Source organism: Alosa pseudoharengus, unplaced genomic scaffold (genome assembly GCF_046254945.1).
Source record: "Alosa pseudoharengus isolate Yale_2024_CS ecotype anadromous, Long Island Sound unplaced genomic scaffold, YU_APseudo_1.1 YU_APseudo_1.1_scf_13, whole genome shotgun sequence".
Taxonomy (NCBI): Eukaryota; Metazoa; Chordata; class Actinopteri; order Clupeiformes; family Clupeidae; genus Alosa; species Alosa pseudoharengus.
The window spans coordinates 40,580,515-40,594,742 of NW_027468598.1; positions in this window are offsets into that span (position 1 = coordinate 40,580,515).

The window sequence follows — 14,228 nt, forward strand, 5'->3', positions numbered from 1 at the left end:
ACTTCTCCGTTTGGAGGGTTGAGTTTTGGGGAGCGCATTTTGAGGAACGGACCTAGGTAGCGTGGCAGGAGCAGCCCTAGTTTGTGTGGTAGGGGCAGCCCTCGAAAGCGTGGCAGGACCGGCCTCCTCAAAACTCCCTCCTAGCGGCTCACTCAGATCCTCATCAAACATACGTTCTAGGTCTCTGTTGGTCGTTGGGGGTAGAGTGGTTGAAGTCTCGGGATTCGGAGCCTGGAAGATTTCAATCCTCAAGTTGGGTTTGGTTTTGGGGGTCAGGGTAGGACTGGAGCTAGGGACCCTGACCGTTGGGGTGATATTTATGGCCACGTTTGGGTTACACTCTGCGGGGTCAGATGTTGGGTCAGCCAGTATGTTTGCTGTTGGGTTTGGGTTATGGGACAACAGAGACTCTATGTATTTTGTGATCTTTTCCGTAGTGTTGACTATTGTGGTTTCTTTTATATTTTTCAAGTTACGCCTATTCCATTTTATGGCAATTTTCCAGGCTTCACTCCAGTCGTCTAATGGCAATTCCGCAATCTCTTTTTCCGCTTTCTTCAAGTTCTCCAGATAATGGTCTTCCATGATTTGCAAGCTATTGTGGAGCCAGTTTCTGGCATTTCCATATAGCATAAGCTCTGTTATTTGGTTGGGGTTAGCTGGTTTTATAGTTGTGTGTAAAACACCCATGAAGCGACGGAGAGAGGGTGGTTCTGGTGTCGTACCATCCGAAACCGTGACATTGGACAGGTGGTGATGCATTTTGAGATAAATGTGCATTGCTCTGATGAGCTTTTTGAAATGTTGGTTATTCCCAGACATTTTGAGATTCTGCGGGGGCACAGAGGGGGAGAAGGAACTACAATTAATAACATATTGTATAGAACTAGAGCGTTGGGCGGGTTTTTGAGAAGCCGTGAGGGAGGGCCACCAGACTGGGCAGGCCTCCCTTGATGCCGGGATTGGCATTCATACGGCCACCTCCCCAAACCTCCAGAAACCCCACAGGGGATGGAGGGCCGGAGAGGTGTGGAAAAATACAAATTAACCTGGTAACAGATCCGATATGAAACAGAGCTAAAAACGTATTATATAGAACTAGAGCGTTGGGCGGGTTTTTGAGAAGCCGTGTGGGAGGGCCACCAGACTGGGCAGGCCTCCCTTGATGCCGGGATTGGCATTCATACGGCCACCTCCCCAACCCTCCAGAATCCCCACAGGGGATGGAGGGCCGGAGAGGTGTGGAAAGATACAAATCAACCTGGTCACAGATCCGGTGTGGAACATGATACAACGGTCCTCACTCACGACTGGATTTACTCCAAGCGAGGTTAATGGAGGGAACGAGGGAAATGCACGGGCCAGCGTTTGTTAAGTATTGTTATAGAATCCGCGGTTATTTCTGGTGTGGAAAGCTTTTATGGATTTGGAATTCCTCTTAATCCTATCTCTATAACCGCTGTTTAAGGTGGCGTCTTACCCGATCAAGCGGGTGAGGTTCTAGATTAATTAGGTCTAGTGTTGAAATTTAAGTTTTATTATTGGCTTTAGGTGTATGGTTAAAACAAGAGTCTAAGAAAGTTATTATTTACTCAGTTGTTCCAGTCAGAAGAGAAACACAATTGCTGCAGAGAAGAACTCTTCGCGGCACCCAAGGCGTCCACGGCTTTATGTGTTCTCAGACCAGACTCTGAGCAAAGATTGGGGGCGTAAATTTAAGATATCCAGTTAAGGTTAGCGAGGTGTTGAGTTTTAGGAGTCAGGCCGTGTAGGGCTTAAGCTCAGAATTCAGTTTAGATATAGGGTTAAATTTTAGGTGTATGGTTAAAACGAAAGACTAAGAAAGTTATTATTTACTCAGTTGTACAAGTCAGAAGAGAAACACAAGTGCTACAGAGAAGAACTCTTCGCGGCACCCAAGGCGTCCACGGCTTTATGTGTTCTCAGACCAGACTCTGAGCAAAGATTGGGGGTGTAAATTTAAGATATCAGGTTAAGGTTAGCGAGGTGTTGAGTTTTAGGAGCCAGGCCGTGTAGGGCTTAAGTTCAGAATTAAGTTTAAATATAGGGTTAAATTTTAGGTGTATGGTTAAAGCGAAGGACTAAGAAAGTTATTATCGACTCAGTTGTTCAAGTCAGATGAGAAACACAAGTGCTACAGAGGGAACCTCTTCGCGGCACCCAAGGCGTCCACGGCTTTATGTGTTCTCAGACCAAACTCTGAGCGAGGATTGGGGGCGGAGTAGGATTAGTTATTTTTGTATGTAAAAATTATTTTGAGGTGTGATGAAAAGGTTAAGTTAAGGATAAGGGCATGTAATGACATTACATTTTAGATTTAGAAGCGATGGTTGAGGGTGTTACGAAAAGGGGTCGACTCATGATTAGGGGGGAATATTACGTGGGGAAGAGTCACCACAGTGAGCTGTTTTCACCACTGTGCCAAGATCGGCATCTAAGAATTTTAGACCTCCAACAACTCATTGCCCCAGGCGGGGAATGGAGCCTCAGGAGGTTTGATGAAAGGAATTTTTATTTTTTCAACCTTGTGTCTTTGTAACAGGCTTGGTCCGATAGGCTCTGGCGGGTTAGGTGTTAGACAATGTACAACGATCCTCCCCAAACTTAGATTTACTCCAAGCGAGGTTGAAGGAGGAGTCGAGGGAAATGCACGGGCCGGCGCTTGTTAAGCATTGTCACAAGACTTGTGGTTATTTCTGGTGTGGAAAGCTTTTATGGGCTTAGAATTCCTCTTAATCCTATCTACATATCAATTTTTAAGGTGGCGACTTAACGGATCAAAATGGTGAGTTTCTAGAATAATTGGTCATAGTGTTGAGTTTTAGGAGGTCAGACCGTTTTCAGGTTAAATTTAGAGTTAAATTTAGATGTAGGATTACAAGAAGAAACCATATAGTGTTGATTTTTAAGAGTCAGGCCCTAATGGGTTAATTTTAGGATTGAATTTTTAGGTATAGGGTCAAGGTGAGAAACCCTATTGCTGTGGGTTGGTTAAGTTAAGGGTTAAGATTAGGCATAATGTTGCAGTGACAGGTTAAGGTTAGTAGTTGGGTAGATTCAGGGATACAATACATATGTGTTTTTGGTTAAGATTAGGTATAATGTTGCAGTGACAGGTTAAGGTTAGTAATTGGGTAAGATTCAGGGATACAATACATATGTGTTTTTGGTAGTGATTTAGGCATAATGTTGCAGTGACAGGTTAAGGTTAGTAGTTGGGTAAGATTCAGGGATACAATACTTATGTGTTTTTGGTTAAGATTAGGCATAATGTTCCAGTGACAGGTTAAGGTCAGTAGTTGGGTTAGATTCAGGGATGCAATACATATGTGTTTTTGGTTAAGATTTAGGCATAATGTTGCAGTGACAGGTTAAGGTTAGTAGTTGGGTTAGATTCAGGGATACAATACATATGTGTTTTTGGTTAAGATTAGGCATAATGTTGCAGTGACAGGTTAAGGTTAGTAGTTGGGTAAGATTCAGGGATACAACACATATGTGTTTTTGGTTAAGCTTAGGCATAATGTTGTAATGACAGGTTAAGGTTAGTAATTGGGTTAGATTTAGGGATACAATCCCTATGTGTTTCGAGTGAGTCTGTAATTGGGTTTGGCTTGACGTCTATTTAGATAAGCCATTTTGGAGCGGGTTGGTACAGATAGAGGTTAAATTTAATTATAATATTGAGTTTAAGGGGGTTTTCAGATTAAGTTTATAGTTTATAGTTAAGAATAGCTTTAGGGATACCTAAAGTTAGAAAGTAAGTGAAACGTTGGACTTTTTGTTGAATCAGTAACAGGTTAAGGTTAGGAATTGGAATCAGTGACCGGTTAAGATGAGGGTTAGGGTTAGGGTTAGGGTTAGGGTTAGGGTTAGGTGTTAGACAATGTACAACGATCCTCCCCAAACTTAGATTTACTCCAAGCGAGGTTGAAAGGAGGAGTCGAGGGAAATGCACGGGCCGGCGCTTGTTAAGCATTGTCACAAGACTTGTGGTTATTTCTGGTGTGGAAAGCTTTTATGGGCTTAGAATTCCTCTTAATCCTATCTACATATCAATTTTTAAGGTGGCGACTTAACGGATCAAAATGGTGAGTTTCTAGAATAATTGGTCATAGTGTTGAGTTTTAGGAGGTCAGACCGTTTTCAGGTTAAATTTAGAGTTAATTTTAGATGTAGGATTACCAGAAGAGACCATATAGTGTTGAGTTTTAAGAGTCAGGCCCTACTGGGTTAATTTTAGGATTGAATTTTTAGGTGTAGGGTCAAGGTGAGAAACCCTATTGATGTGGGTTGGTTAAGTTAAGGGTTAAGATTAGGCTTAATGTTGCAGTGACAGGTTAAGGTTAGTAGTTGGGTTAGATTCAGGGATACAATACATATGTGTTTTTGGTTAAGATTAGGTATAATGTTGCAGTGACAGGTTAAGGTTAGTAGTTGGGTAAGATTCAGGGATACAATACATATGTGTTTTTGGTTAAGATTTAGGCATAATGTTGCAGTGACAGGTTAAGGTTTCCCTGTCAATCGTTGGGGGTAGAGTGGTTAAAGCCTCGGGACTTGGAGCCTGAAAGATTTGGATCCTCAAATTGGGTTTGGTTCTGGGGATCAGGTTAGGATTGGAACTTGGGACCATGACTGTTGCAGTGTTGTTTGTGGCCCAGCTTGGGTTACACTCTGTGGGGTCGGACGTTGGGTCAGCCATTACGTTTGCTGTTGGGTTTGGGTTGTGGGACAACAGGGACTCTATGTACTTTGTAATCTTTTCCGTGGTGTTAACTATTGTGGTTTCTTTTATGTTTTTCAAGTTGCGTCTATTCCATTTTATGGCCACTTTCCAAGCTTCATTCCAGTCATCTAACGGCAAGTCCGCAATCTCTTTTTCTGCTTTCTTCAAATTCTCTAGATAATGGTCCTCCATGATTTGTAAGCTATTGTGGAGCCAGTTCCTGGCATTTCCATACAGCATAAGCTCTGTTATTTCGTTGGGGTTGGCCGGTTTTATCGTTGTGTGTAAAACACCCATGAAATGACGGAGAGAGGGTGGTTCTGGTATCGTACCATCCGAAACGGTGACATTGGACAGGTGGTGATGCATTTTGAGATATATGTGCATCGCTCTGACGAGCTTTTTGAACTGTTGGTTCTCCCCAGACATTTTGAGATTCTGCGGGGGCACAGAGGAGGAGAAGGAACTAAAATTAATAACGTATTGTACAGAACCAGAGAGTTGGGCGTTTTTTTGAGAAGCCGTGTGGGAGGGCCACCAGATTGGGCAGGCCTCCCTTGATGCCGGGATTGGCATTCATACGGCCACCTCCCCAACCCTCCAGAACCCCCACAGGGGATGGAGGGCCGGAGAGGTGTGGAAAGATACAAATTAACCTGGTCACAGATCCGGTGTGGAACATGATACAACGGTCCTCACTCACGACTGGATTTACTCCAAGCGAGGTTAATGGAGGGAACGAGGGAAATGCACGGGCCAGCGCTTGTTAAGTATTGTTATAGAATCCGCGGTTATTTCTGGTGTGGAAAGCTTTTATGGGTTTGGAATTCCTCTTAATCCTATCTCTATAACCGCTGTTTAAGGTGGCGTCTTACCCGATCAAGCGGGTGAGGTTCTAGATTAATTAGGTCTAGTGTTGAAATTTAAGTTTTATTATTGGATTTAGGTGTATGGTTAAAACAAGAGTCTAAGAAAGTTATTATTTACTCAGTTGTTCCAGTCAGAAGAGAAACACAAATGCTACAGAGAAGAACTCTTCGCGGCACCCAAGGCGTCCACGGCTTTATGTGTTCTCAGACCAGACTTTGAGTAAGGATTGGGGGCGTAAATTTAAGATATCTAATTAAGGTTAGCGAGGTGTTGAGTTTTAGGAGTCAGGCCGTGTAGGGGTTAAGCTCAGAATTAAGTTTTAGATATAGGGTTAAATTTTTTAGGTGTATGGTTAAAACGAAAGACTAAGAAAGTTATTATTTACTCAGTCGTTCAAGTCAGAAGAGAAACACAAGTGCTACAGAGGGAACCTCTTCGCGGCACCCAAGGCGTCCACGGCTTTGTGTGTTCTCAGACCAGACTTTGAGTAAGGATTGGGGGCGTAAATTTAAGATATCTAATTAAGGTTAGCGAGGTGTTGAGTTTTAGGAGTCAGGCCGTGTAGGGGTTAAGCTCAGAATTAAGTTTTAGATATAGGGTTAAATTTTTTAGGTGTATGGTTAAAACGAAAGACTAAGAAAGTTATTATTTACTCAGTCGTTCAAGTCAGAAGAGAAACACAAGTGCTACAGAGAAGAACTCTTCGCGGCACCCGAGGCGTCCACGGCTTTATGTGTTCTCAGACCAGACTCTGAGCAAAGATTGGGGGCGTAAATTTAAGATATCCAGTTAAGGTTAGCGAGGTGTTGAGTTTTAGGAGTCAGGCCGTGTAGGGCTTAAGCTCAGAATTAAGTTTAGATATAGGGTTAAATTTTAGGTGTATGGTTAAAACGAAAGACTAAGAAAGTTATTATTTACTCAGTCGTTCAAGTCAGAAGAGAAACACAAGTGCTACAGAGAAGAACTCTTCGCGGCACCCGAGGCGTCCACGGCTTTATGTGTTCTCAGACCAGACTCTGAGCAAAGATTGGGGGCGTAAATTTAAGATATCCAGTTAAGGTTAGCGAGGTGTTGAGTTTTAGGAGTCAGGCCGTGTAGGGCTTAAGCTCAGAATTAAGTTTAGATATAGGGTTAAATTTTAGGTGTATGGTTAAAACGAAAGACTAAGAAAGTTATTATTTACTCAGTTGTTCAAGTCAGAAGAGAAACACAAGTGCTACAGAGAAGAACTCTTCGCGGCACCCGAGGCGTCCACGGCTTTATGTGTTCTCAGACCAGACTCTGAGCGAGGATTGGGGGCGGAGTAGGATTAGTTATTTTTGTATGTAAAAATTATTTTGGGGTGTGATGAAAAGGTTAAGTTAAGGATAAGGGCATGTAATGGCATTACATTTTAGATTTAGAAGCGATGGTTGAGGGTGTTACGAAAAGGGGTCGACTCATGATTAGGGGGGGATATTACGTGGGGAAGAGTCACCACAGTGAGCTGTTATCACCACTGTGCCAAGATCGGCATCTAAGAATTTTAGACCTCCAACAATTCATTGCCCCAGGCGGGGAATGGAGCCTCAGGAGGTTTGATGAAAGGAATTTTTATTTTTTCAACCTTGTGTCTTTGTAACAGGCTTGGTCCGATAGGCTCTGGCGGGTTAGGTGTTAGACAATGTACAACGATCCTCCCCAAACTTAGATTTACTCCAAGCGAGGTTGAAAGGAGGAGTCGAGGGAAATGCACGGGCCGGCGCTTGTTAAGCATTGTCACAAGACTTGTGGTTATTTCTGGTGTGGAAAGCTTTTATGGGCTTAGAATTCCTCTTAATCCTATCTACATATCAATTTTTAAGGTGGCGACTTAACGGATCAAAATGGTGAGTTTCTAGAATAATTGGTCATAGTGTTGAGTTTTAGGAGGTCAGACCGTTTTCAGGTTAAATTTAGAGTTAAATTTAGATGTAGGATTACCAGAAGAGACCATATAGTGTTGAGTTTTAAGAGTCAGGCCCTACTGGGTTAATTTTAGGATTGAATTTTTAGGTGTAGGGTCAAGGTGAGAAACCCTATTGATGTGGGTTGGTTAAGTTAAGGGTTAAGATTAGGCTTAATGTTGCAGTGACAGGTTAAGGTTAGTAGTTGGGTTAGATTCAGGGATACAATACATATGTGTTTTTGGTTAAGATTAGGTATAATGTTGCAGTGACAGGTTAAGGTTAGTAGTTGGGTAAGATTCAGGGATACAATACATATGTGTTTTTGGTTAAGATTTAGGCATAATGTTGCAGTGACAGGTTAAGGTTTCCCTGTCAATCGTTGGGGGTAGAGTGGTTAAAGCCTCGGGACTTGGAGCCTGAAAGATTTGGATCCTCAAATTGGGTTTGGTTCTGGGGATCAGGTTAGGATTGGAACTTGGGACCATGACTGTTGCAGTGTTGTTTGTGGCCCAGCTTGGGTTACACTCTGTGGGGTCGGACGTTGGGTCAGCCATTACGTTTGCTGTTGGGTTTGGGTTGTGGGACAACAGGGACTCTATGTACTTTGTAATCTTTTCCGTGGTGTTAACTATTGTGGTTTCTTTTATGTTTTTCAAGTTGCGTCTATTCCATTTTATGGCCACTTTCCAAGCTTCATTCCAGTCATCTAACGGCAAGTCCGCAATCTCTTTTTCTGCTTTCTTCAAATTCTCTAGATAATGGTCCTCCATGATTTGTAAGCTATTGTGGAGCCAGTTCCTGGCATTTCCATACAGCATAAGCTCTGTTATTTCGTTGGGGTTGGCCGGTTTTATCGTTGTGTGTAAAACACCCATGAAATGACGGAGAGAGGGTGGTTCTGGTATCGTACCATCCGAAACGGTGACATTGGACAGGTGGTGATGCATTTTGAGATATATGTGCATCGCTCTGACGAGCTTTTTGAACTGTTGGTTCTCCCCAGACATTTTGAGATTCTGCGGGGGCACAGAGGAGGAGAAGGAACTAAAATTAATAACGTATTGTACAGAACCAGAGAGTTGGGCGTTTTTTTGAGAAGCCGTGTGGGAGGGCCACCAGATTGGGCAGGCCTCCCTTGATGCCGGGATTGGCATTCATACGGCCACCTCCCCAACCCTCCAGAACCCCCACAGGGGATGGAGGGCCGGAGAGGTGTGGAAAGATACAAATTAACCTGGTCACAGATCCGGTGTGGAACATGATACAACGGTCCTCACTCACGACTGGATTTACTCCAAGCGAGGTTAATGGAGGGAACGAGGGAAATGCACGGGCCAGCGCTTGTTAAGTATTGTTATAGAATCCGCGGTTATTTCTGGTGTGGAAAGCTTTTATGGGTTTGGAATTCCTCTTAATCCTATCTCTATAACCGCTGTTTAAGGTGGCGTCTTACCCGATCAAGCGGGTGAGGTTCTAGATTAATTAGGTCTAGTGTTGAAATTTAAGTTTTATTATTGGATTTAGGTGTATGGTTAAAACAAGAGTCTAAGAAAGTTATTATTTACTCAGTTGTTCCAGTCAGAAGAGAAACACAAATGCTACAGAGAAGAACTCTTCGCGGCACCCAAGGCGTCCACGGCTTTATGTGTTCTCAGACCAGACTTTGAGTAAGGATTGGGGGCGTAAATTTAAGATATCTAATTAAGGTTAGCGAGGTGTTGAGTTTTAGGAGTCAGGCCGTGTAGGGGTTAAGCTCAGAATTAAGTTTTAGATATAGGGTTAAATTTTTTAGGTGTATGGTTAAAACGAAAGACTAAGAAAGTTATTATTTACTCAGTCGTTCAAGTCAGAAGAGAAACACAAGTGCTACAGAGGGAACCTCTTCGCGGCACCCAAGGCGTCCACGGCTTTGTGTGTTCTCAGACCAGACTTTGAGTAAGGATTGGGGGCGTAAATTTAAGATATCTAATTAAGGTTAGCGAGGTGTTGAGTTTTAGGAGTCAGGCCGTGTAGGGGTTAAGCTCAGAATTAAGTTTTAGATATAGGGTTAAATTTTTTAGGTGTATGGTTAAAACGAAAGACTAAGAAAGTTATTATTTACTCAGTCGTTCAAGTCAGAAGAGAAACACAAGTGCTACAGAGAAGAACTCTTCGCGGCACCCGAGGCGTCCACGGCTTTATGTGTTCTCAGACCAGACTCTGAGCAAAGATTGGGGGCGTAAATTTAAGATATCCAGTTAAGGTTAGCGAGGTGTTGAGTTTTAGGAGTCAGGCCGTGTAGGGCTTAAGCTCAGAATTAAGTTTAGATATAGGGTTAAATTTTAGGTGTATGGTTAAAACGAAAGACTAAGAAAGTTATTATTTACTCAGTTGTTCAAGTCAGAAGAGAAACACAAGTGCTACAGAGAAGAACTCTTCGCGGCACCCAAGGCGTCCACGGCTTTATGTGTTCTCAGACCAGACTCTGAGCAAAGATTGGGGGTGTAAATTTTAGATATCAGGTTAAGGTTAACGAGGTGTTGAGTTTTAGGAGTCAGGCCGTGTAGGGCTTAAGTTCAGAATTAAGTTTAGATATAGGGTTAAATTTTAGGTGTATGGTTAAAACGAAAGACTAAGAAAGTTATTATCGACTCAGTTGTTCAAGTCAGATGAGAAACACAAGTGCTACAGAGGGAACCTCTTCGCGGCACCCAAGGCGTCCACGGCTTTATGTGTTCTCAGACCAGACTCTGAGTGAGGATTGGGGGCGGAGTAGGATTAGTTATTTTTGTATGTAAAAATTATTTTGGGGTGTGATGAAAGGGTTAAGTTAAGGATAAGGGCATGTAATGGCATTACATTTTAGATTTAGAAGCGATGGTTGAGGGTGTTACGAAAAGGGGGTCGACTCATGATTAGAGGGGGATATTACGTGGGGAAGAGTCACCACAGTGAGCTGTTATCACCACTGTGCCAAGATCGGCATCTAAGAATTTTAGACCTCCAACAATTCATTGCCCCAGGCGGGGAATGGAGCATCAGGAGGTTTGATGAAAGGAATTTTTATTTTTTCAACCTTGTGTCTTTGTAACAGGCTTGGTCCGATAGGCTCTGGCGGGTTAGGTGTTAGACAATGTACAACGATCCTCCCCAAACTTAGATTTACTCCAAGCGAGGTTGAAAGGAGGAGTCGAGGAAATGCACGGGCCGGCGCTTGTTAAGCATTGTCACAAGACTTGTGGTTATTTCTGGTGTGGAAAGCTTTTATGGGCTTAGAATTCCTCTTAATCCTATCTACATATCAATTTTTAAGGTGGCGACTTAACGGATCAAAATGTTGAGTTTCTAGAATAATTGGTCACAGTGTTGAGTTTTAGGAGGTCAGACCGTTTTCAGGTTAAATTTAGAGTTAATTTTAGATGTAGGATTACCAGAAGAGACCATATAGTGTTGAGTTTTAAGAGTCAGGCCCTACTGGGTTAATTTTAGGATTGAATTTTTAGGTGTAGGGTCAAGGTGAGAAACCCTATTGATGTGGGTTGGTTAAGTTAAGGGTTAAGATTAGGCATAATGTTGCAGTGACAGGTTAAGGTTAGTAGTTGGGTTAGATTCAGGGATACAATACATATGTGTTTTTGGTTAAGATTAGGTATAATGTTGCAGTGACAGGTTAAGGTTAGTAGTTGGGTAAGATTCAGGGATACAATACATATGTGTTTTTGGTTAAGATTTAGGTATAATGTTGCAGTGACAGGTTAAGGTTAGTAGTTGGGTAAGATTCAGGGATACAATACATATGTGTTTTTGGTTAAGATTAGGCATAATGTTCCAGTGACAGGTTAAGGTTAGTAGTTGGGTTAGATTCAGGGATACAATACATATGTGTTTTTGGTTAAGATTTAGGCATAATGTTGCAGTGACAGGTTAAGGTTAGTAGTTGGGTTAGATTCAGGGATACAATACATATGTGTTTTTGGTTAAGATTAGGTATAATGTTGCAGTGACAGGTTAAGGTTAGTTGTTGGGTAAGATTCAGGGATACAATACATATGTGTTTTTGGTTAAGCTTAGGCATAATGTTGTAATGACAGGTTAAGGTTAGTAGTTGGGTTAGATTCAGGGATACAATCCCTATGTGTTTCGAGTGAGTCTGTAATTGGGTTTGGCTTGACGTCTATTTAGATAAGCCATTTTGGAGTGGGTTGGTACAGATAGGGGTTAAATTTAATTATAATGTTGAGTTTAAGGGGGTTTTCAGATTAAGTTTATAGTTTATAGTTAAGAAGAGCTTTAGGGATACCTAAAGTTAGAAAGTAAGTGAAACGTTGGACTTTTTGATGAATCAGTGACAGGTTAAGGTTAGGAATTGGAATCAGTGACCGGTTAAGATGAGGAATTGGATTAGGTTCAGGAATATAGACACTATGTGCTCGGAGTGAGTCTGGAGTTGATTTTGATATGTCATTTAAGAAGTTCTAAACTTCAAAGATTTTTCATGCGGAATTGTTTTTGATTTTGTATAAACCTTGTATAAATAAAGATGAAAGAGTCCGACTGTATTTCTTTGAAAAGTCCTATTTTCACAGAAACTAAGTGGGAGGCCCCACCAGACTGTGAAATGTTTTGTAGGACACATCTTCAGTAGTGCTCCTCAGAATCATCGGATGTTTCAGGCCTTTAATCACTATACACCCTCATCTGAGGCGGCCTCGCTATAGGATGATCAGTCCTTAGCGTGTGTCCCCTGTCCAATTGGGTTAACCTATTACGACAAAAATGGAGTGAAAATTCGCAGTAAAGGTTGAGTAGAACCATAGTAGAACCTGTGGAGTTGGTTTTAAATCATGATAGTGCTGTTTGTCTTTTATGGGGGGCCCGTGAATGGTATTGTGCACCATCCCCAATGAGGGGCTAAGCAGAACATTTTGAATGTTTTGAGGCTCCTATTAAAGGATACAGAATGTTTGATAGATAAAGCATATGGTCCAGCTTCTCTGTTTTTATTGTTCCATAAGTTGAGTGGTTTGAATAGGGTAGGGTAATCGCCGGTTGCGTTAGCTGGGAGTAAGAGTTGTTGACCTGGAATTGGGATAAATGGTGCTGGTAAATGTTGTCCAGATTAGTGCCGATGAGGTGCAAAGGAGGCTAACGATTCAGGAGTAGGGAGGTCATTGTTTAATGTAATTATCACTTTAAGGGTGGAATAATAGCGATCTCAAAACGTGGCTACTGGGGTTGATATCCTAATTAGTTTAATAGTAGAGATTGTGCTCATTTATTAGTTTTTTAACTGTTACTGTTCCAGAGATATAAGCTATTTTGTCTTTAATTTAAACTGCATCTTGAGGTTGGAAAAATGGCGATTTCAAAACGCGGTTGTTGGGGTTGCTGACCTAGTCAGTTTAATAGTAGAGACCGTGCTCTTTACAATGCAAAAAACTGGAAGTCTCTAGCTATCACCGTTCCAGAGATACAGGCTTTTTTGTGTCCTTAATTTAGACTGCATCTTAAAGTTGGGAAATTCGCGTTTTCAGAAAACCGGTTGCTGGGGTTGCTGACCTAGTCCGTTTAATAGTAGAGGCCGTGCTCTTTACAATGCCAAAAACTAGACGTTTCTAACCCTTTTGGTTCTCGAGATATGGGGTTTTTTTGTGCTTAGTGTTTACCACATTTTCATATTACCTACATTTTGAACTTCGTCTTCGATCCGTCGTTGTGAGATTATAACGATTGTTCTCTTAGTGTGTTTACAAGTAGAGAAGATGCTCTTTTTAATGCAGAAAACTAGAAGTTTGTAGCTTTTGTGGTTCCCGAGATACGGAGGCTCAAACGTGGTTAGGCTGGTCTCTCACTCACTTCCTGGTTCTGAGGTTTGTTAAACTTCCGGTTTACAATTTCGTCTTTGGTTCGCTGATTCGGGATTATTAAGGTTGCAAAATCAGTCGGTTTACATGAGGAAAATCAGCTCTTTTCAATGTAAAAGACCCCGAGTTTTTATCTATTACGGTTCCAAAGAAATAAGCGTATTTGTGTTTCCACATGTTAAGTTCCATTGATTGAGAATAAACTGCAATGTTATTATGATGGTGCCCTCCAGTGGACAATGAAAAAGCACCAGATTGCCATTTTCACCTGACTCAGAGAGGAAGGTTTAAAAATCAGATGGGATTTATTTGTGTTTTAGCGTAGGTGTTGTAAATTAAATCCCAGTAGGCTTTTGTTCAATTCCTCCACCTTATCCTAGAAGGAGGTTAAGGATAAAATGGGATTTGTTTGTATTCTTGGATCAATGCTTTAAATTAAACTATAAATACATAATGGGCTTTAGTCTTGCATGGGGTCCTGTAACTGTTCTTTAATTTTAGTCATGATGTTTATTTTTTACTATACTCTTTATCTATTAGGTGTTTTTTGGAATATATTGTCCTTCTATGTTTCCATTTGTTGTCATTGTTTGTTTTTGCTTATGTAATGCGTATCGGGTGAATCCTGTAAATCAGATGCGCTGAATAAAATGCTCAAACAGTCAGCATATTGGTTTTACCAGATGAGATTTGTTTGCACCATGTCTTTTCATTGTTTGTTTTTGCTTATGTAATGCGTATGAATGAATCCTGTGAATCCGACGTGTCAAATAAGAGGCTCAAGGAGTCAGCGTATTGGTTTTATCGGATGAGATTTGTTTGTCCCATGGCGTAGGC